The sequence below is a fragment of the Rhinolophus hipposideros genome (genome assembly GCF_964194185.1).
Source record: "Rhinolophus hipposideros genome assembly, chromosome: 10".
Lineage (NCBI taxonomy): Eukaryota > Metazoa > Chordata > Mammalia > Chiroptera > Rhinolophidae > Rhinolophus > Rhinolophus hipposideros.
The window spans coordinates 63,246,563-63,273,287 of record NC_138056.1 but is presented as its reverse complement, the minus strand read 5'-3'; positions in this window follow the sequence as shown (position 1 = coordinate 63,273,287).

Genomic DNA, 26,725 nt, shown 5'->3' with positions numbered 1-26,725 from the left:
CACCGTCTATGAGACAAAAAATACATATCAGAAGACCAGTTAGATTCTCTAGAGCATGTTTAATGAGTCTCATAAACTACATCTCATTACAACTCATTTATTAATTAAATGCTACACACACATTAAAATACAGTGTTTCTATTGTATAGCTAGCAATATCACTAATCTCAAAGGACAGTAAATAGATGTCTTAAACTAGCTGCTTCATGGCATGAAGTAGCTGATTTTTTCTTTGGGTGAAGAAACCTCAAATGGAGCATAAGTGAAAACTGGTTACCAGCAGAAAGAAGATAAACAAATGGGGGAAAAGGGAGCCATCACTTATTTTTGAAGGCAAGCGATCTAAAAAATGCTTGTTCATGAAACTATCAGTCTAAAATGAAAGTCAAGTGATCTGGCCATTTGGGAATATTTTTGCTAGAAACTTTCAAAGACCAGTATGAAGAACTGAGAGAGAATGAGAGAGAGAGAGAGAGAGAGAGAGAGAGAGAGAGAGAGAGAGAGAGAGAGAGAGACAGAGAGAGAGAGACAGAGAGAGAGAGACAGAGAGAGAGAGAGAGAGAGAGAGAGAGAGAGAGAGAGAGAGAGAGAGAGAGAGAAATGCACAAGTGATGACTGTTTTCTTTGATTTAGAAAACCTGACTGCTAAATGCTTGTGCCCTGATTTAAAGGTGGCCTAGAACTCAGCCCCGCTATGAATCTCCCAAGAGATAAATTGAAGCACCTGAAACATTTTACTGGAAGAAAAAATTGACAACAATGGAAGAAATGGGCCAAGGAAGGTGTTCTGACATTACAAATGCTTCAGCATGGACTTTAAGAGAAGGTTTTGCTTTGGGCTTACTGTCCGTTAGTTCAGGCTGCTTTAATGAAATACCATACAGTGGCGTAAACAATAAGCATTTATTTTTCACTGGAAAGCCCAAGATCAAGGTACTAGCAGATTTTGTTCCTGGTCAGAGCTCTCTTCCTGGTTTGCTGTGTCCTCATGCGGTGGAGAGAGACACCATCTCTCTCCCATCTTTGCTTTGAAGGGCACTAATCCTGTTCACAAGGACTCCACTTTCACAACCTAATTACCTCCCAAAGGCCCACTTCCAAATACCATCACATTGGGGAGTAGAGCTCTAGCATGAATTTTGGGGAGACACAAACATTCCGTCTATGGCACTTACTAATACACGAACAGCATAATGTAAGGAAAACATAAGATGAATTACTCAAGAGTTTAGTGACGTAACTTTAGTGAGCGAGAGCAGTGCTAATCAAGAGTTGTTTTATTGTTGTTGTTTTAGTAGCATCCTGATTTTCAAATCAAATCTTTCAATCTTTCTCAGAACTCCCAGTACATATAATGTTATACATTGAGAATTACAATTTTAATAGTTTTCCTTCCTTAAAAAAATAAATATATATGTATATTTATATATATGTAAATATATAAATACACACACACACTCACACGGTGTCAAAAAATGTATACATATTTTAAGAAAGGAAAAAAACATTAAAATTATAATACTCAATATATACCAATAACAAAAGATGAATACAATCACGTTTGACTTCTGCAATTAAGAGGTGCCCAAAGTGGTTACCATCAGCATCCAGACACTTCTGATTATGGCAAACTACTGCTTGAGCAACGTTGACCAAATTATCCACTTGTATACATTTTTTGTAACCTTGGTGTATACGCCAAAAAATTGTATACACATGATATGTATTCGTCTTTTGTTATCAGTACATATTGAGTATTTTTAAGTTGGTGCAAAAGTAATTGCTGTTTAAAAGGTTAAAAATTGCAAAAACCTCAATTACTCTTTCATCAACCTGATACAATTTTAATACAGTCTTTTCCTTTGTAAAACGTGTATACTTCTTTTGGTACTCTCTGCATATATATATATATATATATATTTCATATATACATACTGCATATATATACATACATACATACATATACATACTGCATATATATACATACATACATACATATACATATGTATATACATACATATATACATATGTATATATGTATGTATATATATGTACATATATATATGTGCAGTAGTCCTTTTTCTTCAGCATGCCTCTTATCTCTATTCCCCTTTGCAAATTCAGACCTTTACCCCCTTCCCTTTTGTGATTTTGTTGTCACAAATTATCCCTGTTTATTCTGTGAGTTCATTTCGGAGTTGCAGTAACAAATTGTCTTCTTTTCTTTTTCTTTTTTTATGTTTTTATCTTCATTACCCTTCATGTTACGTTTAAGTGTATGGTGCCCTATTCTACGTAGATATCGTCATTTCCTGCTTCTGTCTGTCTTAATAATCTTATTCATAGTTTTGTATCCTTTTGTCTTTTTGTTTCAGGTAGAATAACCTCCAGTATTTCCTGTAATGCAGGCCATGTAGTGGAAAATTTCCTGACCTTCTACATATCTGGAAAGGTCTTTATTACTCTTTCATATCGAAAGGATAACTTTGCTGGATCTATTATTCTTGGCTGGTAATGTCTCTCTTTCAAATCAATAGTTTGATTTCACTCCCTCCTGGCTTGTAGAGATTTGCTGAAAAATCTGATGATAACGTAATGGGCTTTCCCTTACAGGTTATTGTTTTTATCCCCCTGGCTGCCTTGAGAATTCTTTCTTTGTCATTAATTTTTGACAGTTTCAATATAATGTGCCTTGCAGAAGGCCTGTTAGGATTGAGGTAATTAGATATTCTGTTTGCTTCTTAGATTCAAGGATCCAGTTCTTTCCATACGGTTGAGAAGTTCTTGTCAACTATTTATTTGAATATACTCTCTGTGTCTTTATCTCTTCTTCTAGTGTACCCATTATTCTTATATTGCTATTTCTGATGGAGTCAGCAAGTTCTTGTAGAGTTCTTTCATTTCTTTTAACTCTCAAGTCTTTCTCTTCTTCCATCTGTGTCATTTCCAGATTTCTATCTTCGATATCACTAATTATTTACTCCATCTGGTCAGCTCTATTTCCTAAGCTGGCTATTTCATTCTTCATCTTTTTTATTGAGTTCTTCAGCTCCAGAATTTCTATTTGGTTCTGTTTTAAAATGTCAATCTCTTTGGTAAAGTATTCACTTTGTTCATTGATTTTATTTCTGCATTCATTAAACTGCCTGAGTTTTCTTGCATCTTGTTGAGTTTTTCAGAACTGCAATCTTGAATTCTCTGTCATTTAAGTCACATATTTCCATTTCTTTCAGTTTATTTTCTGGAGATTTTTCATTTTTTTCTGAGCTGTCTTGTTACCTTGGTTATTCATGTTAACTGATGAATTATTTCTTTTCCTAGGCATTTATGGAAATGGATCCTGCAGCAAGTTGATGAAGAGGCCTTTCTTTTGTTTTTCATAATGTAGTGTAAGAGACTGTTAGCATGAGAACTGCTATCTTAAGGTCAGGGTTAAAGGCCCCTGGCTTGAAACACAACCTAGTGTAAACACAACCTGACTGTAAATTCCAAGATGTGGGCAGTGACAGCAAGGAGACAAGCGGCCCTGTAGCTTATTTTATACTCTTTGAAGCTGTGTAAGTCCTGCAGTTTATCATATACTCCTTAAAGCTATGTAAGTCCTGTAGTTTAAGTACTGTGTGCCTTGAAGATGCTATATAAACCCTGGGTTTTAAGTGTTTGGGGTCCTTGTTGAAACCTGCTGCGTTGGGCAGATACTCGGACCCCAGCTAGCTGGAAATAAACCTCGCTGTGTGACTTGCATTATCGTGTGACTTCTGTTCACTTGAGGAGGGGTTGACTCCGGACCCTAACAGTAGCACTGAAGCATTTTATTTTCTCTTGCCCTGTTCTGGCTTCTCATGGTGGAATATTTTCGGGGGGTGGGCGTCTCCTCTTTGGGCAGGTCACCTCATTCTCAGGGCACCACCCCCAATTGGAGGACGTGGTAGGCGATGTGTTTCTGAGCCCCTGAAATCCCAGTGCTGCTCCTGCAGCCGATGCAGAGCTGTGCGCCTCAGCAGCCTTGGGTGCCCCAGCTGGGATCAGCTGAGAAAGTTGGGGGCAGGGTGGGCTGGGAGAGGTGACGTGTGTTTGTGGCTTTGTTCTCCTGCAAGTTATGTTGACTGCCAGACCTCAGCTGCCTCGCCCTTATATCTACCCCTTTGTCACTGAATTAGCCACACTGCCAGTCAGGAACTATCTCTCCAGTTCTCATGGCTGTAGATAGTCTGCTCTTTAACCCAACGCTGCTACAGCATTTTTCTGGGGCTTGTTGCTAACTCTGTGAAGGTGGTGGGGAGGCGAACTCCGAGAGGGTGGGGGAGGCAGCCAGACTCCCAGGCCTTGTTTCCTGCCTGGCAGTGGGGACTACTAGACCACTGTTGTTGCACTTCTGTATTCGGTCTTTGCCCCGTGATCTCTGCCCTGATCACTGGGTTCAGCCTTAGTGTACATGCTGATCACTCAGGCAGGACTGTTTGGAGGCACAGAGAGTGCACCTGGAGTCACAATTCTCCCTTCTTCTGGGACTTCAGTGAGTTCCGGCTTGTCCCACAGCTCCCCACCTTCCTCTCTGTGCTTCTCCCTTCCCTCCTCCTCCCCATTCCCTGGCCTTCAGATGTTTGGATGTGCAGATCTCTCACATGTGTTTATGTGTTGTGTAGGGAATCCTTTGTTGAATTCTAGCTGTTCAACTTGTAACTTCAAGGCGAGAGATCAAGGGGGACCCCTCAGGCTGCCATATTTCTGATGTCCTAATGATAGGTAATATTATTGAGCATTTCTATACCCAGGAAGTATGATAAGGGTTTCATATGTCTTAACTCAGTCAGTCTTCAGAGCAGCACTGTGAGGTAGCACCTGTGAACGTGAGCTGTTTCTTATGTCACATTTTTAAGGTTTTTAAAAATAGAATGACCTTCAAGGAATTTTCTCCATGGGTATCTTGTGATTCTTTCTTAGAGTAATTTCTTGAGACTATAATTTTGTTGCTATTATAATATTTTCCAGTTGGCTATTGCTGGCAGAAATTAATATCATTAATTGTAAGTTACATAACACTGTGGTTAGAATCTAGGCTCTCGACCCACACTCTATAGTTTCACTCCTTGCTCTTGTGATCTCGAGCAAGGGTTTAATCTCAGCCTTGTGCCTTAGTTACTTTGTCTGTATAATGGGGATAATATCACGTCTGCCCTAGGGTTGTTGTGAAAATTAAATAAATTAACACATTTAAATCATTAAAACAGGCCCAGCTTATAATAAATGTTTGTTCTCAGAATTGTTTGTTCTTATTATCCATCGTACAGATGATAAATTCTGTAAAATGTAGTTTGTTTGTTTTTTTCTTTTTGGCCAGAAACATAGGTTTTCAAGACAGGCTGACCTGAGTTTGAATCGCAATTCTGTCAGCTACTAGTTGTGTGACTTTCTCAAAGTTCTTTTCCAGGTCCTGTTGTCCTCAACTGGGGAATTTTAACTCTGTTTAAGAATAAATAAAATTTTGTGTGGCTTTATAGTTTTTGAAGATTGCCAGAGCATATCTATTTTGAACCAATGCAGACAGAAGGTGATAAAATGACTGTACTTAAAATACCAGAAAATATGTTGAGTTTCTTCTGGTTAAAGAACAGTGAGCTTAGCTTTAGGCAAAAAACGAGAGAGAGAGAGAGAGAGAGAGAGAGAGAGAGAGAGAGAGAGAGAGAGAGGAAAAGAAAGCCCAATAAATTCATTTTAGATTTCAGTTACATCTAAAGTGATTGGTAATACATACAACTTATTAATGACTTTCTACCATTATTAAAGTATGTTTTACCAACCTTATAGTCAGACATAGATAAGGGCTGATTTGTAATAAAACAATTTAACATCATGAAGTTTTCATGGCTTTGCCTTGACAAGGAGGACGACATCAGAGTGAAGTGTCAATTTGATAGAGGAGGTGGCATAACCTATTTTGTCCCACTCGGGGTCAGCAAATGGGTTCTGGATCCCTAGCTTTGATTCAACTACTTTCTCAGCGTCAAGTGAGGCCTTGCATCTGTATGTATTAGGTATTTTCAGTATTTTACTTTTATTAAAGCTCTTAAGGAAAGTCCTTCTAACTTTCCATCAGAAGGAATATAGAGATGATTTTAGATTCTAACATAGAGGCCTTATTTTACTTTCTTTTATACTTCATGGACTTGCCAAGTTCTTAGCATAATGGCTGGCAATGAAAAAACAACAAATCTTATAATTATTATACTTCCCTGGAAACAAAAACATTAACTTTTCATCAGAAGGAATATGGAGATGATTCCATATTAGCAGCCAGTACCGTTTAGTTTCTTAAGGAAATGTGTCCTTCCACTTCTCTACCTTTGTAAGTATAAGCTTTAATGCATCTTTCTTATTTTTTAAAGTCAGTTGGTTATGTTAATTAAGGGCCTTAAATATTTGCAAAGCTTGGATTTTTACAATCTTATTTTCAAAAAGCAAAATAGTGAATAAAAAATAATAGAAGAGGACCAAAAGATATTTGAAACAGCATTTGACAGTTTGGTCATCAAAAAAGCAATGTATTTGATTCATTTCTGAGTTGGGAAAATAAATGCCGCTTATTGATGTTGGTGTACGTTTGTTCTCTAGAAAAATCACATAAAACCTTGGAACTCAAACCTGTAGGGAGTCATTGAACCATCTCACTTCATCACTTCTGGAAAAGTTTACAATGCTGCCTCTTAAATGACAAACATGAAAGAACAGTTGGCATAAAAAAGAAGTTCCACAGAATAAGAACAATTCCTATTACATTGAGTCCTTCAGAAAGGACTACAGCCACCTCAAATTATTATGTAATCTTGACCAAACTATATACGTATGAAAATATGTATTTGTACTCCATCTATTTCTTCAAAGGTATTTAAAGTAGCTAATAATAAAGGATTTTCAGAAAGAATAATAAAATTAGAATAGAAAAAGAATGATATAGAAAAATGAAAATTACTGGTTCTCAGGAAATAGCATAGTTAATGTAATTAGCATAACATTTTGTTCCAAACGTCCTTGAAACCCTGGCAAAATGAGACTGCCGTTATCAGGGGGCAAAAAAGACATGGCAAAGCTGTTAGAATTGAAAAATGGAAAAAAACATGGAGCCACTGATGATTGCATGGTGCTCTCTGCTGGACCTTCTCCTCCACTGATAAATCCTGAAAGGTTAAGTAAATTCCCTTGGATATTGACTCCCAACCAACCTCACACAGTGTGGCTGAAAAGACTGAAATAAAAAGGAGTCTGTAGCTGCTGCTCAATGCAATGACCACAGAACAGATTTGTTTTGCTGAGTTGACAAGTTTTTCTTTTTTTAAATTGGCTGAAGTGAATTGATCAATTGATTTGATAAAATCAGAACCAGCCTACATCATTTTGTCTGACACCCTAGTTGCCTATAACAGGAACACAATTTATACAAATAGTCTTATCATCCCTTCCGCAAAAGAAGGTTTTGTTTGTTTGTTTTTTCAAGTGGAAAGAAACACGGAGTTGGGAGGAGGATTGGTCAGGCAGATTCATGATGACAACAGGAATCCAAGCTCTTTCGTGATTTCTCCCTACCATCCTTAGTGCGTGGCTTATTTCCTCATCTTTGAAAGACGAATACTTCATCTTTAGGTTTATGTCTGTGTCCCAAGCAGAGAGAAGTGGGGAGGACAAAGGGTAAAAGGCAAAAGATGCACGAACTTTTCATGCACGAACTTTTCAACAAGCTTTCCAAGAGCCCCACATTCCATGTATCTCATTAGCCAAACCCTGGTCAAATGGCTACACATAGAGGCAAGAAAGCCAAATTTAGTGAATATTTTTTACTGGGAATCTTGATATTTCAAACAAAATTGTGTGTTTGTTGGTAAAGAAGGGAGGAAGAATGAATATTGGGTGCACAATTAGTAATATTTGCCATAAAACTTTTGACTTCCTTACCTTAAAAAAGTAAAGTCAGGCATATCAATTTCCTTATTTTCACACCTTCCCTGAATTTTAGGAAAGGGTATGTGTGTGTGTGTGTGTGTGTGTGTGTAGGTGATTTCTGAATCTTTCATATTTTTTAAAAAAAGCTTTATTTTTTTTAGCAGTTTTAGATTTATAGAAAAATTGAGAAGATACTATAGACAGTTCCAAATTTCTCCTAACATCTTATAGCATGGCACATTTGTTACAATTAATGAAATTATATTGATACTTTATTATTAACTAAAGTACATAGTTTATTCATATTCCCTTAGTTTTACTTAACGTAAAGTTCCCTTTTCTGTTCTAGGATACCATATTACATTTAGTTTTCATGACTCCTTAGGTTTCTCTTGGCTGTAACAATTTCTCAGATTTTCCTTGTTTTGATGACCTTGACAGTCTTGGGGAGTACTACTCAAGTATTTTTTAGGGTGCCACTCTACTGTAATTTGCCTGATGTTTTTCTCATGATTAAACTGGGGTTATTCACTCTTGGGAGGAAGAGGACAGAGCTAAAATGCTGCTCTGATCACATAATATCAAGTGTACATATTATCAACATGGTTTGTAACTGTTGATATTGACCTTGATCACCTGACAGCAGTAGTGTTTGTCAGGTTTTCCCCATACAAAGTGGCTCTTATTCCCCCTTTCCAAACTGTACTCTGCACAACCCAGTTTTAAAAAGTGGGGAGTTATGCTCTCCATTCTGAGGGTGGAGTGTCTACATACATTATTTGGAATTCTTATGCAAGGGAGATTTGTCTCTTCTCTCTTATTTATCCAAGCATTTATTTATATCAATGTAGATTCATAGATATTTGCTTTATACTAATCCATTATGACTTTATTTATTTATGTGCTCAAATTGTTCCAGGTTTGGCCATTGGGAATTCTTTTAGTTGGCTCCTAGATCCCTTTGACATATACCCATCAGTATAAGTTGTCATTTGTTTGCTTGTTTGTTTTTGAGTACTTACTTGTTTTCTGGCACTACTATATGCTACAGACTCATCTTATTTCCTGCCCCAGTTCTAAAATCAGCCTAGGAAGAGGGCAGGATTTTTAAGATATTATTTTTCCCATTTTACAACTGAGATAATTGAGGCAGATTAGGCAAATGACTTAAGTTTTCCGAGCTAACTGGTAATAAAATTAGTATAAGAATCCCAGGTTCTCTCCACTAGACAATAATTTTTATCTGCTTATTTAATAAATCTTACCAGTTTATGTGCAGAAATTTCAAGTAGGCACAGAGTTCCAAAAGTCCTTAGTATAGAACCTCAGACATTTGTTGAGAATTGTGAATTTGTAAGTGCTGAAACTTAGTAGATATCATGCTCTAAAGCAAGGAAGAAATATTATGGTGTATTGAGAAGGCTTGTCGGGGAACCTTGGCTAATCCACTGAGGAGTTGTCATTTTTTAGAGAATCGAAGTTTCTCTGGGAGTCTAAGTAGTCGTTGGAGCAAAAATGTGTCCCTGATGGGAATGCAATGTTTGCCAGGACTGCAGGGAACCCCAGGCTCAAGTCAGAGGAGTTGGGGTTACCCTGCAGGAAGCTGGATCTTTGTGTAAGCCCGAGATTCTCAAGCACATGATTCCTAGTTCTACAGGAACTTGTGGAAACCCTTGGGAGCAGGGTTCCAAAGAATTTACGATGCTTTGGGCATAAGGTTAGCCTTTTGAATCAAGTCGGGGTTTATTACATAAACTCTGTGATTGAAGCCTTCAGACATTTTGGAAGCAGAATGTACTCATCAACAGGGTTCCTGGAAAAGATATTAAAACTGCCATGCTGGGGATAGGCATGAAGTGTGGTTTTTCCACGTCTAAAACTCATTAAGTTCACATCCTATCACTTGGGGAAAAAGCATTTGTTAATCAAAATAGACCAGAGGGATTTATCATCCTAGACTCTGTTTCCCGTTGATTTCTTTTCTTGAAGAAATCCCCCAGTGCTGACCCAAAGTTCTCCCAAGGACGTTCTCCTATTTCAATTTAATTTCCTACCAATCGTTTATTGCTATATTAAATGTACCTTTTTAAAAAGTTCATTTCATACAGATTCTGTTGCCCTCTCCATTGTACTGTGTTAGGCTGTTGCCTGCATGTTTAGAGGCCCCACATGAAAATTAGGATAAAATTGGATGATAAATCATCTCTAGTATTTCCTGTACCCTAGTCTCTATTTTATTTCCCTTCATGATCTCATCATAAACAAAAGGTCAGACATGTTAACATTATGGATAAACACCACAATTTCCAGGAGACACATTCAAAGCTCTGAATATATATAATATTTGCCCGAGTTTTATATAATGAATATGCTCAGTTCTGCACTTTGCCTAGGGGAGTACTTCGCAATGAACATTGATAAGTACACAGTATCTGTATTGGTCAATATCCAGTCCAGACACAGAAACCACAGCAATTACTTTATAATAGAAATAATTTAATCTAAAGCATGGTTAGCCAGGTACCAAGAATTGTTAACCAGGTAACTGAAAATGTCAGATAGAGAACAATAAGGTATCACAGAGGTAGCAAATGCAGGAAGCAGCTTCACCCTGGGCCGGGAGAACAGAGGGAAGAGGTTGAGTTTATTAAAATTTAAAAGTTTGAGGAAGAACCACTGCCAGGATGTGACTTAGATCTCAGGGGTGGAGGGTGCTGCTCAGCTGGTCCTGGCATTTCTGTTCTTGGCAGGGGTGCCCCAAGAACCTGAGACCCGCACCTCTGAGGGGAGGCACCAGCTGACTGGTGTTAGCGTCTCTGAGGTGGTACAGGTCTGGCTTCATGAATGCTGGAAAACTGCTGCTTCTGGGATAAACAAACAAGCAAACAAAAACAAAAAACTGCCACCGCCAGGGAAAAGAAGACATGTGTCGCGGATGCTGGCAGGAAGGGAGACCAGGCTGTGCAGATGGTTGTTACGAGTACCTGCTCTGGAGTCAGAGGGACTGTTTTCACATCCCAGCTCCAGCACTTTCTAGTTCTGTGAAAGTTACTTATCCTCTTGGCAAGTGTCTTAACCTTGCCTAGACGATGTTTCTGTACCAGATCCACAAACTCTCAACACATAATTGCTGCTATTGCTATTAATAAATGCACGTGGGCTTAAACCATTGTTTCTCATTCACTGGTGATTTTTTTTTTCTCCCAAGGGATATTCAGCAATGCCTGGAAATATTTTTTATTGTCATGGCTTGGGGAAGTTTCTAGCATCTAGTGGGTAGAGGCCAAGGATGCTGTTTAACACCCTATAATACACAGGACAACAAATAATTATCTGGCCAAAATGTCAACAGTGCGAAGGTTAAGAAACCCTGGTTTACATAAAACCCACAACTATGTCCTAAGAATTACGAATGAACGTAATTCACAGGGAGAAGAGCTCAGTGAAGACTAGAGTGGTCTGGGTACACTGTGGAGAAGGAGAGCCCGGAAAGATGGATGGATTGGGTTCAACAGAGTGGAGTAAGGAGGGCATTCCAGGGAGGGGAATGACATGACAAAAGCTTGAGGGTGGAACCTTATCTCCTTCTCTACCTTTATTATTAAGTGGCACATCCAAACCCTCACAGAGACAGTATGAATCACTGACTCAGAAAAGGAATGCCAAATATGAGTCTCCATTCATGTTGCTTTTCTAACAGATCTCACAGAGCCACCTGGTATCATTATGAGAGAGAAGGATTTCCTGCAAGATATGTTCCTGACGTATCTGTCCTGTCAATCAGCATTTCACACAACCAGCACTAGAGTCAGGAAAACCTCAGATGACGAGGGGAGACAGAGCAAATGCGGCTACCTTTCCAGAGTCCTGCCCTCTAAAGTCATTTTGTCTCTAGACACTTGGTAACCTTCCAGAACAATGGCTTTCACAGGAAGCCGACCATTCTGGATAAACCATTGCTTGACAAATCAGCTTGGCTTTGGATCCCATGCTCGATTTTATGCAAATAACTTTACGTAGTTACTATAAAAAGTCTCTGATCTAGTTCTATTATTCATTTTTCTTTCGTTACCTTTGTTTTTAGTGTCAATTCCAAAAAATGATTGCTAACATGAGTGTCAAGGAGCTTATCCTCTATGTTTGTTTCCCTCTAGTTTTAATGTTTTAGATCTTACATTCAAGTCTGTAATCCAGTTTGAATTGATTTTATTGCCACTCTCATGTTCATTGCAGCATTATTCATAATAGCCAAGATATAGAAACAACCTAAGTGTCTGTCAATGGATGAATGGTTTAGACACACACACACACACACACACAAATATATAATTCAGCAAAGAAAAAGAAGACAATTCTGCCATTCGCAACAACCTGGATGGACCTTGAGGGCATGAGGCTAAGTGAAATAAGTCAGACAGAGAAAGACAAATGCTGTATGATGTCACTTATACGTGGAATCTAAAAAAGCCAAACTCATAGAAACAGGGACTAGAATGGGTGGTTGCCAGGTGCTTGGGGTTGTGGAAATGGGAAGATATTGATCACAGGGTATAAACTTCCAGTTATAAGATGGATAAATTCTGGGGCTCTAATGAGCAGCATGGTGATTACAGTTGATCATCCTGTATTATATATTTGAAAGTTCCTAAGACAGTAGATCTTAAATGTTCTCATCACAAAAAAGAAATGGTAATAATGTAACGTGATGAAGGTGTCAGTGCTAACACTATGGTGGCAATCATCGTGTAATATGTAAGCATATCAGATCAACGCTCTGTGCACCTTAAACTTACATAGTGTTATTTGTCAATGATGTCTCAATAAGGCTGGGAAAAAATGAACCTGATCACGTTTAAGACTGTACCATAAATGAGTTGCGTGAAAGTCCTCATGTTTTAAAAGAATGGTGTTGAGGCTCCAACTCTGCTACCAATAAACCTTGCGAGTTTCCTTGAACAAGTCTGTGGACATCTCCTTATCTTAGGATTCCTCATAATGAAAATAAAATCATTGAAAAAAGGCTTGCCCAGGTTAATTTAGGGTATAAATTTATAAGGTTCTTATCATGCATTTTTTCCTTTTTTTTGTCAGAATTAAAAATTTTCAAGTCTTCTTTACTAATGTTTTTTTTAAAAAAGAAAAAAGACAAATGTAGTATTTTTTTTTTTTTTAAACCTGCATTTTCCTGCTGGAGTGGTGACTCCATGAGGTTAGGGATTTACTTCGGCCATAAATCTATGGCTGTGTCTTCAGAATCTAGAGTATGTCCTGTCTCATGTGAAGACTCAATAAGTATTTATTGAAAGCTGAATAATCTCAAGTCTCCTATGGTCTAGGGGTTGAGAGAGAAAAAAGGAGAGAGAAAAAGAGAGAGAGCAAACAATGGGTGTTTGAGAATATGATTAGAGGGTAGAATAAGAAACAGTTTAAAGAGATGTTACTTGAGCTGAGATTCTATGAGTAGAAGTTTGCATGAGAAAAGGGATGGAGAAGGCTTTGTGAACAGAGTAGTAGACATGCAAAGGTTCAGGCAGCATGGAGAGCAAAGTTCTTTTCAAAAACTGCAGTTTGCCACAGTTTAGCTCTGGCTGTAAATAAGATACAGCAGGGCAGACATCAGGAGATAATCTGAGAGGAGGGTCAAACCAGAGAGAGCCTTGTGCACTGGCTGGCTCTCATCTTCAAGGAATGGGGAGCAACCAAAGGGTTGTGATGTGACCAGAGTGGGATGTGACAAAGCTTCTACTGAGAGCAATGGGGAAAAGTGAGGCCAAGCAAGAGGCAGGAAGTGGGAGTAGATACAAGGTCTGTCTGTGGCAGAGAGGAAGATGGTAGATCTCTAATGGAGCAGATCTTCTGAGTTAGGCTAGGTGGGTTAAATTTGCCATTATCACAGTTCCTCTGCTCTTCAAGATAATAAAGTTCTCAAAACCTTCAAGACTCAAAACATGTTGTAGTAGATTGATTATTGGGTATGTTTTGCTAAACTCAAGTGAGATATTAGTTGGTATTTCTATCACTAAGAGTTCCCTACTTGTATTGTGTTGACTAGTTTTGAATGAGTCTTACAGTAGGCAGGTTTCTGTGTTTAGGTTGTATTACATACCTTTCCTTGGAAATTTCAATAAAATATCCTTTCATCATGATCAAATTGCCTGATAGGCTTTATATAAGTATATATGCAAATATTTACTTGCAACTTTGAATTGATGGTGTAGTTTTCTCTACTAGAATCCTCGTTTCTGGAAAAATAATATTTGCAATATAATCATTTCTTACCAGGCAATGTCAATATCGCCAAATGGGATCAAGCAAATATTTTAAAATTGAACATGTCCTTCTGGAAAAAGAAATTCATGCTTTTTATTGAAGGACTGTGTTTTCTTTTTCCTTTTGCAAATTCACTCATGTCATCGTTAAGGTCTCCTTGTTCTCCCTTTACCATTTAAGACTTTTTTATCTTCCCATATACAACTTTCTTCGCATCAACGAGGCAAGATTGGCCACTAGGGTCCAGACACCACTCAAATTGTTGGATTTATCATTCACTTCATCATTCAGGGGAGAGACAGCAGGTATATCTTCTTTCAAGGGTTTCTTTCTGTGTGCACAATTGTGATGTTTTTATAATAAAAATGGCCAGACCTCTTTGTATTTAGCAGAACACATGCTATTCCCCCAATCACAGATGAGACACAAAGAGCACCATTGAATGGATAACAAAGAGTATCATATCACTAGTGCTTAGCTAACTCATTACTGTTTTAATTAGCTCTCTAATTACTTTCAGCTGCTACTAATGAGCTTTAAATGTGGCACGAAACACACCCTTACGTAAGCATACTGAAAACTACGTTTGCTCACCTTTTCAGGTCAATGGAGCGGCTATTTTAGCAGGTTTATTGCTGGTAAAAGTCCTGGCGACTTTTTCCTGTGGATACAGTTAATTACACTGAGCTTTCAACAAACTGATCATCTTCACTACACATTTTGGCTTTAGTTTTTGCATGAGATTTTTTTCTCTTCAGGGATGAGAAATGTTTAATTTATCTATAGCCTAAATGCAGTCTCAGTTGAATTTCATTCAGCTCACAAAAATCTGGAGAAGTTTAGCTGCAACAAGAATTGTCCTCCCTAGTAAGCGTCTTCATCTCACCTGTTCAGAATGATTTTGAAATTCTTTACAGACTGGGGAAAGCATATAAAGAACTATAAATAGTGTTTGCTCTACTGAAAGTACTCTGTTCTATTCCACTTCTCATGTATGCACTGAGCTTTTGCTGTATGTTTTCATCATATCCCTTGGCTGCTGAAATTTTTCAGTGGTGCTCCATTGCTTATTGAATAAAATCCAAACCTCTTAGCCTTGTATTCTAGGCCCTGTTAGGGTGATTCTATTCCCCATCTTCCCCCAGTTCCTACACACACACACACACACACACACACACACACACACACACACACCCTCCAAATATGAGCACTATTCCTTCTTTTGAACCTTTGCTTATGCTCTGGCTACTGCCTAGAGTCCTTCTCCCATCCCTATATAGGAGTATATGGGCTCTCACTATTCTTCAAGGACACCTATTACAAAAAAGCTACAGTGTGCTAATAAATATTTTATAACCAGTCTCCAGAAAAACAAACAAACTGATTTGGCAAATCAGTATTTACTGATTTCCACAGAATAAATACTCCCATTATGGCCAATTTCAATCTACCAATGTGATGTTACTGGATGCAGAGTTGGGAAAAGATGAGCAACAGCACATCATTATAAAATATACCTGTCATCAGATACAATAAAATTAAGCAATCTCAAGAGCACAGTTCATAGCAAAAGAAAGTTTTAATAATTAAGAAATGATGAATCTTAAGAATCTGTTACCTTTATTTTTAGTATAGTGTAATTGTAACCTTTTAAAAGTTTTAATAATGGCCATCTTTAACAACTGAAAATTTGACAATCGGCTCTTGTGAGCTGGTTTAAGCCAGCTTTAGCACACCCTTACATGGGCCATACCATTACTTCCCTAGACCACAAAAATCTTCCTCTATATGCACTTACTGTCTATATAATTACTTCGACAATTTATTCAAGCAATATTTATTGAATGCCTACTATGCACCAGGCATTCCTGCTCAGGGATTCAGGGGAAAAGCACATAGGGAAATAAAAATACAATATCAGATGTAATCAGTTCCACTAAGAGAATAGTGACTGGAGGGCAAGGGCTGCCATTTATAGGTATGAGATAAACTAATGGATGAGCAGAAATGCAGAGATGAAGCAGAGGAGAAGGAGCTTGGTTTCAGGTGCCTGTTAGACTGTCGTGTGGGGTGGCCTGTGGGGTCTCAGCTCCAGGTCCCCACATAAGAACTCAGGATGGGGCTAGGCCCAAAAGGAACACCCACGGAGCCATAGGTAGGGGAGTCACACCACTATAGTCTCACTGGAGGCTGGATTCACACGACGTGTGACCTGCTGTCCACTTTTCTGCCAACTGACCGACTCCCCTCGACTCCCCAACCAGCGCAGCCGCGGCAGTTATATCAGTGGCCAATTGGCTAACCGGCTACAGCTGACAGTCAACCAGCCACAGCCAACAGCCATCTACTACACGAGCCAGCACCTTTCCATGTGAGGCCGAGAGCTTGGATACCGCTCTCTGGGGCTCTGTCCCCACACTCCACCCCTACAGGATCTTGCTTCACAATCTTTGTGACAAGCGTCTTCCGCGAGGGGCCCTGTGCAAGGAGCCTGGAGGTGAATGCAATATCCTGGACACAGCCAGGCTCTCTGGGCACAGCCAGGGTTTCTCAGGGCACCACCAATACTTCTGGGCACAGCCAGACTTCCTGGACTTAAATCTGAAAGAGAATCGGATGTTAATAAAATATCACCGACATAATGAAACAAGGCCACAGAGGACGGGCAATCCCACTGTGCCAAATCCTGGGCCACAAGCCCATGGCAGATAGTGGGGCTGTGCAATGCCAATGGAGAAAAAAGCATTGGCCAAGTCCACTACACAGTGATATGTTCCCAGGCTGACAGTCAGACGATCCATTAAATCATGTATTGAAGGCACTGCAGTGTGCAAAGGTGGTGTCACCTTATTTAATTCCCTATAGTCCACAGTCATTCACCAGGTCCCATCTGGCTTCTTGACAGGCCATACTGGGGAGTTAAAAGGACTGTGCGTTGGCCTCACAATATGTGCCTTCTCCAATTCCAATATTGTACGACCAATCTCCTCCTGCCCTCCTGGCAGGCGGTACTGTCGCACTGTAACCACGCGCCAGGGCTGTGGCAACACTTGAGGTGGGTGGCGAGCATGCCCGTGTGTCACCGCTTTCACCACCCGGATCCGGAGACGGAACTCTCCTACCGACGTCTGTAAGCTGAGGCCATGTAGCACATCCACCCCTAGAATATACTCTGGAACGGGGGAGACATAAACCTTGTAGGTACGAGGGGGAAGCCTTCCTATACCCAGTGACAAGGAAACGGCTTTCACAGTCACAGTTTTTCCCCCATAGCCATCAATGCAGATTGCTGGTCCGGGGAACAGTTCTCAGTTCTGGGTTCCCATAGACAAGACTGCAGTCTGCGCCAGTGTCAACTAGGGCCAAAACCCTCTGCACATTAGAAGGGGACCAATGTATGGACAGTTCCATGTGGGGCTTCTGGTCCCTGCTCCTCCCCTCAGACCGGGTACCTTGGCCCCGCCCCTAATCAAGCTGAAAGGAGTCGTCCTCAAGCCGCTGCATGAAGTCCTGGAGGGACACGGGTCGTGCTTTCCCAGATTTCTCCTTTAGGCTTCTCTGGAATTGCTGTTCCGGACGCAACTGTTTCCAAAGTTCCAACAAGAGTGCATTGGGTTGTCGGTCTATTTTCTCCCGATCGACCCCTGCTGCCATGAGATCACGCCACAGCTGTGCGCGTGTTACTCTCTGAGGCCCGCGACCTTGCCCCCTTTACCTTTGGTTTGGGTTTCCAGGTCTCAACTGTGCGGACCTCCTGTCTTAACTTTCTTCGCCTCCGGCTTTCAACATCCCCTAGGGTGGCCATGGCAGTTGTAACTTCATGGATCCATCACCCCACATAGGGTGTAAAGATAGCAACCAAGGATCCAAAAGCACTCGCAGGTGCAGTATCCAAAACCAGATCTCTCATGCTGGCTGTAAAAAGCTCGTCATCTGGTCCCTGCATATTAGGGTTGACAATAGCATGTCTCATACCCATTTCACGGATGATTTGTGTAAGTTCCGTATATGACTGCCATTGACTCACAGTGCCTGGCAGCTCGCCAGCCTGTCCCCATACTGTGCGTACCGCAGCAGTGAGCCACTCCATTAGAGAATGGTTGCCCTGGTTTTGGGCCAACCTATGGCAGTTCTGTAAACTTTGTCACAGGGACGGATGCACTGTCACAAAGGCTAGCTTTTCCATCTCACCCGGGGAGCAGAGAATGTTGTCTGCTCCCTCATCCCATAAATGTAATAGCCAAGCCAAGACTGGCTCTCCAGGGCTCTGTCTGTACTGCCTCCCCAACTCCTGCAACTCAGTGGGAGTGTAAGGGGTGTAGGTTGTGAACTCAGTCACAGCTGGGTTGCCGGCAGCAACGCCTCCAGGGCCCAAAGGTTGCTCATGTTTTACCTTTTGCTTCAAGATTGGCCGGGCTTGGGGGTTGGGAGCTACATTGTCTCCACTGGCTTCCTTCGCCCCTGCCTCAGAGTCTCCACTGTGGGGCCTCTCCTCCAACAGGCGCACCCGGGCTTCCAGCACTCCAACCAGGACACCTGGTCCAGCACCTGGGCCATTTCATTAGGTGCATTTTCTGTGTTGAGACCCAAGGCCCTGAGGAACAGCCAGCCTACGCAGCCAGCTGTAGCCTTCTCCTCCTCCGGCAACCGCTCAGCCAGAGCCTACAGGGCCCTCTCCATGCTGGCCAGAGAGCCGTCCATGTCCTCCCACCCCTCCTTGGGGGTCTAACTCCTGAGAATTAGTGGCCACCGAACACCACACACTGTGTGGGGGCCACACGTCCTCCTGCCCAGAGTCAGACTCCATTCCTACCTGGTCGGAATCCTGCTCACTGTGCCAGGTGTCTGAGTGGGTGGAGGCCTCCGTGGAAGATGTCCACCAGCCTCGGAGCCTAAGGCCACAGCAGATCACCAAAATAAGGGCAACGCCTTCCATGGCCAAGAGGGTGGTGTGCCAGCTGGAGGCTTGCGTCTCCCATGCAGACCGCGCCTCCCGTTCCCGGTGTCGCTCCTCACGGGCCTTCCGAAGCTGAGTTTTTACACGTACAAACTGCTCCACCATCACCTGGTAAGCGATCACAGCTGCTAGGGACGACCTCCTCAGTACCCGGGTCAGATTCCACCCCCCCCCCCAACACGGAGGCCTAACCTATAAAACAAAGCGCCCAACCCCGGTAAGTGCTCAGTTTTGGGGAACAATCCCACTGAGCCCGCCGGCATAATAAAGCTGTGTTCTCCCTGATCTCTGCATGCTGCTTGAGTCTCTCGGTCCTCGCCGCTTTTCCGCAACAAAACTATAAATTCCTCGAAGACAGGAACCATGTATACCCCCCCAGTGTCTGTCACACAGTCATGCTTTACCGTGCTCACCCTTGCAGGAGCTTAATGGGGCCCAGTAGAAACAGCAGAGTAGCTGGGCCCTTTTACGTAAAACAGAAAAGGATCTGTGAATACCAGTATCTTTGTTCCATTCAAAGCAGCTCCCAAGCATTCATTATCCTCTAGGCAGTGTGCTTGTGTGATAGGAGTAATGGAATGCCTTCTATTTGCACTACATTTCTTAAATATCAACAGTCTACGACTAGGCCAAGTAAGTATTATCACTACCATTCTTTAGCAGAGAAAACAAGCCTAGAGAGCGGCATAGAAACAGCTATGTCTGGGGCACATACAGGAATTGAACTCAGATGTCCTGTTTGCTTGTTCATGGTCCTGGGGAGTACTAAGTACAAAGGCTGAGTCCTCCAGAAAACCCCAGGATCCACAAAAGTGTCAAATTAAAAGTACCATCAAGAGTGTAAAGCAAAGACTTCCCCAAAGAGCAAAGAGCACTTAAACCTAGGAATAAAAAAAGTCTCGGTACCGAAGTCAGAAGTACACAAGTTTGTGTTACGCATTATTCAGAAAAGATATTCCTTAACATGATCCAGAGTGTTCATTTCCCTTTACTCAGTTGGGAATTTATTATTTTAATAACAGACTCTGGGGTTCCAGAAGCAAGAACACTTCCTGCATTTGTAAACACAACTAAACTTCCTTCCTTTTAAAAATGGCTGAAATGCAGCCTTTGGGTACCAACAAGGAAATTAATATAATTTGCTCATACACTCTTTCTCCAAGGACAAACCTAGCATACATATACCGACATTCCTCCTGACCCATGGTCTCTCCAGACACTTCCAAGACTGAAATACAGTTATGTAGCATAAGTTACTTTTTCATTTTTGCCTTTGCACAGACCGTACGTAATTCCTACAGAGCTGGTGAACTTGCAAGTGTCTATTTGTCCTTCGAATCAAGTCCTCCCAATCTCAGTATTCCATTTCCCAGGCTGTTTATTCATTCACAGGAACAAGCACCTAGCTACCTGGAAGTCACAATTGGAAATTTTCTGCACATAAACGTGGCTTAACCATTTTAAGAAAAAATGACTGTGCATTTACTTTTTTGGTTTAGTTTTATATTTATTTTTACTGATTCTTTTTAAAAAAGCCACATTGTTTGTTTTATTCACTTGTACCCAGAGGTATCCTAAGAACAAATATAGTTAGTAAATGTTTTCTTTTAGTCTATTATTTCTTTTCCCCCCAAGTTTTCAAATTGTGGTAAAATATACATAATATAAAATTTACTATCTTTACCATTTTTAAGTGTATATAGTTCAGTGGTATTAAGTACATTCATATTGTTGTGCACCTGACACAGTTTAGTTAGTATGATTGCTAGGTAGATAGGTCGGTCCCTGGTAAAATAAAGAAAAGACAGTCATATCCTAAAACTTCAGGTTTTGAAATCATTCCTGTGCTCCAGGACATAATGTAACAAGGCCTTGAGGTAAATCATAAAATTTATTTTGGCCTGACAAACGGAGCAGATCTGATAGATAAAGAGTGGGTTACTTTGCTAATTCCTTTAGGATGGGCAAGCAGAACAAACCCGGTAGAGGAATTTCATTAGAAGGCCCCAGTTCCCTTCTTCAAACAAGTTCCCTTCTTCTGTAAGAGACTGTTAGCCTGAGAACTGCTATCTTAAGGTCAGGGTTAACGGCCCCTGGCTTGAAACACAACCTGACTGTAAATTCCAAGATGTGGGCAGTGACAGCGAGGAGACAAGCGGCCCTGTAGCTTATCTTATACTCTTTGAAGCTGTGTAAATCCTGTAGTTTATCATATACTCCTTAAAGCTGTGTAAGTCCTGTAGTTAATTGCTGTGTGCCTTTACGTCCTGCAGTATATCACATACTCCTTAAAGCTGTGTAAGTCCTGTAGTTTAATTACTCTGTGCCTTGAAGATGCTATATAAACCCTGGGTTTTTAGTGTTTGGGGTCCTTGTTGAAACCCGCTGTGTCGGGCAGATACTCGGACCCCAGCTAGCTGGAAATAAACCTCGCTGTGTGACTTGCATTATCGTGTGACTTCTGTTCACTTGAGGAGGGGTTGACTCCGGACCCTAACACTTCAAACAGCTCCCCTTCCCCAAGCTGGCAAGGGAAGGTATAAAAGTAAGAGCTTTTGCCTCAGTCATGGGGCACCCCCCATTCGGGACCCCCTCCCGCTCGGGAGCTTCAACCTCTTCTCCTGCCTCTAATAAACTATCCTCTTTTTAAAGCTTTTTGCCTCTCCCTGGTGTGTGTTTCCATTCTTCGGCTTCACGAGACACGATCCCGGCCCATACTCAGAAACTGCTAGCAGATCCAACATCACCTACATCACAACCATTACTATCTATCTCTATATATGTATTTTTATATTTTTAAAATCAGCAAATCAATCTCTCAATCTATAAGTCAGGTCTGCAATCCAAATGACAATCTATATTCCTCACAGGCACCAGATGGAAGGGGAAGCCTAGGTTCTCAAAAGGGAGCTGTTAGATTGGGAGAGAATGGACTAGTTAAGGAATTAGAGTTCCCTGGAAGACCTCAGAGTGTTTTGAGGGAGGAAGAAAACAAGAGTATGATGAGGTCAGAAGTCAGGGTCAATGAGGAAGATAATGCAGTTTGAGATACTAGAGAGGGAAAATGTCAGAAGGTGTCGCCTGAGAGGAGGTAGCTGAAATGGAACAGCAGTGAAAATTACGGAATAGAGGAAGTGATGTAGTAAGTTGAAAAGTTAGAACAATGCTGTCCTATCTCTTTTAGGTGACCCGTGGAGCTATCTTTCTACCTGTGGAGAGGAGACACTCTTTAGGTCTAGACCCGAGGCTGTCATAGGCTCTGTCAATTCCATCCATTGGCTAATGCCCTTAAATCAGCAAACAACACTCAGATTGCTAATCCCACCAAGTGGTGCCTCAGCTGTACTTTGGCTGAGGTCTGGTGTGAATCTCCAGGAAGTTGCATTCGTCTTGATAAAATGGTTTAAAGTATAAAGAATTCGTGTTCACATGTGTTAGGCCATATTTAGGCCAGGAACAGGAACCTTCTTACCTTAAAAGCCATCTTGTCTTGCTTTGTACCTTGTACCTGCCGGCTTATGTTTGCCTTAGGCCTGGAGAAGCCACCTGGAATGTACAAACCATTTTATCCTATCTTGCATTGTACTTTGTCTTCTAGGGGCTTGTGATCAGTGAGCCTGGGTGGGCCAGGGCAGTCCAGACAGAGGCCTGGGGCCAGGGTGTGGAGCTGGAGGGCTTGGTCCTGCCCCAAAACCCTTTGTTGCTAGAGACAATGCAACAAACCCCCCTGAAGCATTGAAGGGGGAACAACCTCATTTAGGCCCCTCCTATAAAACTCCATACCCATTTTTCCTCGGGGAGGTTATGGTCTTTTCTAGCCTGATCTCCTGCAGCTCAAACATGCAAAATAAAATCTAACAGACCAGTTTTGGTCACCGGCAACTCATTCCCCCGGCCATGCCTAACAACATGCAATCAAAACACATGGTCCATCACATAGCAATTCCTGTAACAGTATCAAGTGCACTAGAGGTGATTATCTTAGTGTCTATGAAGGCTCTGACAAAACTTCAGCCCTTGAGTAACAGAACAATTTTGGGGTGAGGAAACAGGTCAAATGTGAAAAGAATATAATCTTTCTAAACAGTTCAGGGTTCACCCAGAGAACACAGTCCTATATACACACACACCTACGTCTGAATAAGGCTCATATGTTTTGAAACGCAATCTCCTGTCTCCATATTTGGACATGAAAAGGGGTATGAAGGACTGTATGGGGTGTGAGGAAAGAGAACAAGAAGGAGCTTGAGCTAATCAGAGGAGTCAGGGACCTTTTTCTGAGGAAATGATGCTTGGGCTGATATCGGAAAGATGGGTAGGTGCTGAGTAGTAACAGGAGAGAGGGATGGTGGAGAATATTCCAGGCAAAACCAAAGCATGTGCAAAGATCCTGAGGTGAGAGAGAGAGAAAACAATTTTGAGTAATTTAAAATGGCTAGTTTAGCTGAAATCTATTGATTAAGATTTAGAGTGATTAATCTAGAGAAGCAGGTAAGTGTCTCAGTATTAACTAGCGTGTCTGTGGCTGCAAGTAACAAAATATCCTCAGCTACTTTAGCAGAAGTCCAGAGGTGGAACAGGAAGCATGACACAGACTTTAATGTTATAAAAGGCTCAGAGGACTTTCATCCACCATTGTCAACATTAGCTTCCTCTTGGGGCTAGTTCTCATCAACGTTGCTGTTGACAGCTCTAAGCTGTACTCACTGCCAGAAACAGTATCCAGACACAGACATGAACTTCTGATATATCCTTCTTAGGAATGATAAATCTTTCCCAGAAGCACCTTTCCAACACACACACACACACACACACACACACACACACAGCAGATCTCACTTTCTGTGTGATTAAACAGAACTGTCTCAGTCACTGCCAAGGGAATGGGAATCACCATAATTCACTGAATCGGGATTTACCTTGGAGCTAGGAACGGGGTCCCCTTCCCAGAAGTCAGTTGAAGAGCTGGTGGACATTAAACAAAATTGAGGCTCTGCTAACAAGAATTAAGGGAAAAAGGGATGCCCAAAAGTCTACCATCAGTATTTGCCATAGCCTATGAACAACCACCAAAATATGACCTTTAAGCCAGAAGCTATTTGTGTAAACTATCTCTATCTGTTTGGAAAAGACCTCGGTTAGATGGTGATGGGATTTAAATATGTTTTAAAAACAGATCAGTTTGTTCTAAAATGGAAGAATTGTGTTTCTGGACCATTATGGCAAAATGAAGGCAATTCTTAAAATGTTTCTGCATTTGCCAAATTTCCTTTAGTAGGTACAAACCCCATTATGTACCTTTTTAAATTTTATTTTATTTTATTTTATTTTTATTAACATTTTTATTGCATAGTTGGGGTATAAATAGTACAGTAAAATGCACTAATCTTCAGTGTATAGCTTATTGAATTATTCCACAAGTAAATAACCATCTAGATCAAGACATAAAATATTGTCAGTACTCTATAAAATGCCAGTCCTTTCCCCAGTTGATCCCCCACCCCTGCAAAAGGTACCATTATTCTGACTTCTATAATCATTAATTTCACCTGTTCTTGAACTTCATATAAATGGAATTATATTGTGTGTACTTGAGTATACTCTTTTGTTGGGCTTGTTTCACTCAACACAATGTTTGTGCGATTCATCTAAATTGTTGTGTGTAATAGCTCTTTAAAAGACCATCCTTTTCCTCTGAATTGCAGTGCCTTAACAAACCTGGGCATATATGATCACTATCATAAAGTGACAATTCAATAAAGTTCCCTTAAGGGTGGCTGATAGGTGGTTTTTGATGCTATTGTAAAGGCATTTACATTTTCAAGTTGTTCATTGTTATTACATAGAAACACACTTTTTTTTATATACTGTCTTGTGTTCAATGACCATGCTAAAATCACTATTTAATTATAACAATTTGTCTAATTAGACAAATGGCTACTCCTTTAAAGAGTAAAATGAAAAACATTAAATCAGTTTTAAAATATGTTTCATTTAACCCAAAATGTCCAAAATATCATTTTAGCATGTTATCAATACAAGACACCAATAAAGTTTACACGTTTTTATCTCATAAGAAATCTTCAAAATTCAGTATTTTACATGGTAGCACATGTCTATTTGGCCTAGCTTTATTGCAATTGCTCAAGAGGCCCACGTGGCTAGTATTGGATAGTGTAGTTCTAGGCTTGATTCAGGATAAGCAAGAATTATTCTTTGGCAAGAATAATTCATAGGTGGTGTGTGTAATGTGAACTACAAATGCAAGCAACGTATGTAATTTAAAATTTGCTAATAGCCATGTTTTAAAAGCGAAAGGAAATAGGTGAAACTATGTGTAATGATAAAATTTACTTAATAAATATACCAAAAATGTCATTTGAACGTGTAATCAATATGAATACAATCATTAATACTTTTTTTTATTTTTTATTTAAAAAAAAAATATGGCACGCTTCACGAATTTGCGTGTCATCCTTGCTCAGGGGCCATGCTAATCTTCTCTGTATCGTTCCAATTTTAGCATATGTGCTGCCGAAGCGAGCACAAAAATCATTAATACTTAAAAAAAATACTGTATCTTTAAATCTGGTGGGTATTTTTTACACTTACCTCACAATTCACTTTGGATCGGCCACATTTCAAGTGGTCAGTGGCCCCACCTGGCTAATGGCGATTGCATTGAACAGCACATATTTAGATGGTGGGTAAAAGTAATAATCATATTTTCCTCCGAAGAGGCACAGTTTTCATTTGTTCCATCTGATGACAGGCCATCAGTTACAACTTATTACATTCCACTAATAAGTGGTCAGAAGTCTCAAAACCAGAGGGACAATAGGACTCGCTAACATTTGAGGAATCTTAACTGTCTCACCACACTTTTAATCAGCACCCACCTTTAGGTAAACTGCACTTCACTTGTTTGGGTCCATAGAGGGACTTTACCTTTCAATATATCGAGGGCAAGCCCCAAGATAATAGGAACAAGATTGTTTGTAGTTTTGCTTTGTTATGGGGATGTCCACATAAGTAATTCTAATAGGTTCGGATTCCTTAGTGTGCCATTAGACGTTGCTGGGTGAAGTGTGTGGCCACAGACGCCTGGAGGCTTACCCTTCTTTCAGCTTCGCAGAATGAGCATTTCCTCGAGACACTCAGAGGCAGCCAATTGGGTGCGAAGACACTTGCTTCTAGTGGGAGTTTGTCTAGGAGCCCATATGTCAAGGAGTCTCAGGTGCATTTTATTTACCCGAAGATCTCTGCAGGGACAACTAGGTGACGCCATGGAAGGCTTCCAGAAAGAATCACACATGGACAGAGGGTATGTGTCTGGCCTACGTAGGTATCTGTAATTGGCGTGAAGTACGTGATGAGAACTATATATTTTGTGATTATATTGACAGTGTGGTTTCCCTTGCCCTGGTCAGAATATATTTAAAATAAGGTTAAGGGTGGTGATGGTAGCATGACACACTTGGTGATGCCTTCTTTGATCTTCACTATTGTCCATACCAACATACAACAGCTGCTTCTCTCCATCTTGCAGGACGACCTCCATAG